Source organism: Triticum dicoccoides, chromosome 2B (genome assembly GCF_002162155.2).
Source record: "Triticum dicoccoides isolate Atlit2015 ecotype Zavitan chromosome 2B, WEW_v2.0, whole genome shotgun sequence".
Classification (NCBI taxonomy): domain Eukaryota; kingdom Viridiplantae; phylum Streptophyta; class Magnoliopsida; order Poales; family Poaceae; genus Triticum; species Triticum dicoccoides.
In genome coordinates this window covers 11,944,081-11,948,721 of record NC_041383.1, presented here as the reverse complement: position 1 = coordinate 11,948,721, position 4,641 = coordinate 11,944,081, and positions in this window count along the sequence as shown.

Below are 4,641 nucleotides of genomic sequence, written 5' to 3'. Positions count from 1 at the left end.
AAATCATCTCTCGTTTGCCTAATATAGAGTACTCCTAGCGAATATGGAAGTTATATGCTGCTAGAACAGTGTGATACAGATAACAATACAGGCTAGAGCAGCATCTTCAGCAGTGTTATTAAACTTTCTGGAGCAAATGGATAGCTAACTGGAGCACATCGCATACGACAGTTCTGCATGTGTCAGAATAAAGAGATAGCACAGTGCCACGGTACATGGTGAGGAACGATGGACAAGTTGGAACCGTGGTGAAAGCCGTGTCAGTGTGTGATTGAGCATTTAACTATAAACCATCCTCTATGCTATTATTAAATCATTTAAAATTCCAATCAATATTATACCATTTTGTTCGTGCATTTAACTTATCATCGCTAAGATTTTCTTTTAAATAGACCCTATCCCACTGCGCATGGCGGGATTAAATGTTCAATCACACACTGAATATACACATGCGACACAGAATATGAAGATAAACCTAAGCTGATCTAGCATAGTGACGAGTTCACACTAATTCATCTCAAAAATACGTTCACACTAATTCATCTCAAAAATACGTTCACACTAACTAGCTTACTCAATACACGTTAATGATTCTGTTGCAGCTGTAGAGGATGGTGCACTAAGACAAGAAGGCTGTGTGGTGCATTAATCCTAGTAAGTGAGGTGGTCAGGTGTGTTGCAGTTTGTCAACTACTTATGATTTATCGCTCAAGTGGTCTGCTGCACATCAATGCAAAATTAACTTCAAACTCTTATGGCTTGTGGGGCATGCACACTTATTGACCAACAAATATGTTGCAAATCATTCCTGTGAATTCTATATACGCGAGGTGTACTATAAATATGGCATGAATCCCGAGAAAATGGAGGGTGCAGATTACATCCTCGCGTGGTACCATGTCCACTCGTGATTTATCGGCTCCAAGCAGCCTATTTTGTTTAAACCAAAGAATCGCTGGACGACTGGGTGGGTGGGTGAGTGGGTTGGTGGCTGGGAGACCTGGACCTGGACCAGTCAACTTTTCAAGCTGCATGGAAAAGAATGGACCAACCAGTATTTGACTATCTGTAATATTCATGGTAGGTCCAAATCCATTATTGTGCCTTGCAGAAATATATATTTAATCATCTTTGCACTCTTCTTTCGTTGGACTTTCTTTACATTTTACACATGTGGGAATTTGCTTTTTTTTTCAGAAGCAGCGCGCAAGTCATCGTCAAGGAAATGGTATGACCGTAAGTGATGATAAAAACCACAGCTCCATGGTTCAGTAATCTTTCAGAGGCACGTTTGCACTTTTGGTTTTTTCAGAACCCAATCAGTTTCTCTGTGGTCCAATTTGCGGCAGCTCAGTCTTTAATCGAAAAGCGTGCAAACAAGGCACACCACTGATCGGTTGCTCTATGTGGTTCTTAATCACCGATTTTTCCTTTTTTATATTTTACATATGAGACACCTCATTTCCTATATCCTTCATGTTGTACATCCAGCGGGTTACTCATGAAGACTATTGCATCCTCATCTTCCGAACAAATAGAGAGGTGAGCTCTTATTTGTTTCAGCCTTTATGAATCTCATCTATTTTGAACAGTTTGTTGTGTCAGTTTATTTTGTCTGTTGATCACTTGTCATATTTGTATGTGCTGCCCTTTAACCGTCTGCTGCGACAAAGAAGAGCCCGACCCCCTCGCGCCGCCACCCAGGCCGATGCCAGGGGGACCAACTCCTCGCGCCGGCAGCCCTCTCGCGAGACAGATCTCTGCCGCCGCACTGGCCGCGGTGCTGGCGGCGCCCGACGCCTAAAGGGCTAGGGCAGGAGGGAAGCAACGGATCTCCCATCAGGCGGCTGGAGCGCCTCGCGCGGGGTGTCTTCGCGCGGCAGCCACGGCGGCGTCCTGGCTGTGCGGCAGCAGCCGGCAAACCCAGGGCTGGCGAGGTCCTCGATCGGATTCTCCGCTATGCGATGGGCGGCGGTGGTGGGCGTGGATCTGGCGTCCCGGCCAGATCCGTCGTGGTACGGCTATGGCCGGCCGGCGGCGCGTGATGGGGCCATGGTGGTGCCGGCCGGAGGTCCCCAACCGGCTTTCCGACAGCACCATACGTCTTCATGGCGAGGTTGTGCTTGGATCTAGTCAGTGGCGAAATCGTGGTGGTGCTATTTCCGATGAAAATCGCGCTGACTTCGGTCATGGCGGACGATGACGGTGTCTCCGACGCCTCCTATTGAGGCATCATCGTTGCAAACTGCGTCAACATGATTGGGATGTTTTGGGGGAAACCCGAGATCTGGGTCTATTGGATCGGACGATGATGACGCCTTCGTGCCGTACTCCCTCCTGAGGGCATCGTTTTGGAGCAGGAGCTGGCTGGAGGGGACAAGGTGGAGCGGTGTTTCATCTACCGCAAGGCCGACGACGGATCCCGGCGGCATGGCGCTACAGAGTTTCGGCGATAGACGCGTGTGGATGGATACATGCAGGATGGTGGCGTTGTTTGGCGCCGTGGTGTCGTCGACGGCAGGCCTAGCAAGGTCGGTGCCTCAGTACCCGCTCTGGAGATCGATCGGTGATAGATGGCGGCGGCGGCCTCGATGAGTGCGCCGGACCGGTGTGTGACTCAGTTCAGGTATGTGGCTGGGATGGGGCATCCGGCACTAGATGTTAGAATTTGGTGCGATGTCTGTTTGGTATTAGGCTCGCCAAGCTAGGTGACTATCAGCATCTCAAGGGTTAGCGTGCAGAAGCGCCTTGCTGGCGGCAACATGCATGGGGTTCCTCGCAGATGCGATGTGCTGCTGCGAGCGGTGCTCTAAATCTCTAAGAAAAGGTTGTCCGATTGAGGCTGTGGTGGCCCTGGAATGATCCAACCGGATGCCTAGTAGATTTCGTAATCTAACCCTATCATTGATTTATTTTTTTCGACAAAGGGTGGATTTTATTAACTCAAAATGAAGCATCAAGTGAATACAAACATAATGAGCACACACCCGGCTTCTGCATAACTAGGATGCATATAGCCATCAACAACACGCACACACACAAAAAACTCACCGACAAATAGCAAAGTCATAAGACCAAAGCTATGCCTAAGCGAGGAAAAAGAAGAAACCCCAAAACGACCAAATCTTCCATCGGCAAACTATAACAAAGACCATATCCACACCAACTATCTCATGACACCACAAGGACAACGAGTTTCTTCAACAGCAACGCCTTCTGGAAGGGAGCAGTGCTCGAGCACCACCGTCACCGGATCCAACCACCAAAGGCCGGAGTCTAGGTTTTCACCCTGAAGAACCAATCTGAGCATATCCGAGCAACGTCTTCAACAAGATAACGACGCAAAAACATCGCCATTGCCAGGTATAGCCAACTCGGTTCAAACCTAGGTTTTCACCCCGGAACTCGAGACCGGGTACTTGAGAAGTACCATCATCGGAGTCAATTGCATGTTGTCGCCACCACTTTTCCACAATCCTAACAGTTGCATGCGCTGGGTTAGAAAATCCGCCGCCGCCACTGCACAACCATATCCTTTGCGTCAAGCCATCAATTATAGACTGCATCTCACCTCTGAAGGCAACCACTAGATCTGAAGAGGGTAACCCTCACAAAGAACTCTGAATGGTCATCGCAATCAACAAGAAGGTCGCTGCAGTTGGCCGAAGTGGTTACCATGACCAACACCGATGCCAAAGCTCCTCACCGTAGACTACAACCTTACTGGGAGAGATCCCTTCCAAGACCTGTCGGCACAAGGCTGACATGACCAGATCTAGAGCACGAAGGGCTGATCTGTTCGCTGGTCAAGAACCAGAGCACCGCAGCCCGCATGCTGTAGCACCCACAGCCCCAGCCTATCTCCACTGAAGCGGTCAACACCAAGCGCCATCCCTGCAGCAGCCGACCGTGATCAGGGGACTAGCCCGTCGGATCTGCGACCTGAAAGGGCAAAATAAGCGCCCATGCACGACGCCCCGGACCGCCGTAGCCTTTTTGGCCTTCCCCGGTGCTGCACTGCCGAGTAAAGGAGCACACCATTGCCAACCTTTACTGGATTAGAGAGAGGACACCAATGGTTGCAGCCCGCCGCCCTTCACAGGCCGAGACGCGCTGGCCAAATCCGCCGCTAGGAGGAGCCTACAGCACGGATCAGGACGAACCGCATCAGGGGATCTGACGCGTGCGGCGCAGATCAGCAATGGTGCCTGACAGGCCAATGGAGAGATGGGGAGGAAAGGGCAAGGGGGTAAGGGACGGGAACGCCCGCCGCCGCCGTCAGCCCTAACGGCCTCCTCCGGCGGAGGCGGATGGGTTGGAGCGGCGGTGGAGGTGCTTTCTGCTGGCGGCGGGGTGGCCTCCGGAGTCGCTCGACCGAGCAACCCGGGAGGCAGTTTCCCAACTATCCCTGCTGAACATTTGTTTTAGTCAACCTGCATACTGAAACATTAATATTGTGAACAAAGTTTTTTTGGCATCCAAACCAGAACAACAACACAGCACAAAGCTTCTTATATATACTAGACGACCCGTTGCATTCCTGGCGCAAGGACTTGAATTGAGCTGGAATTTATTAGCCTAGTAATACAATCTTAGCTTAGCTGACAACATTCACAAGTTTCAAGGGGCGCGAACAACTAT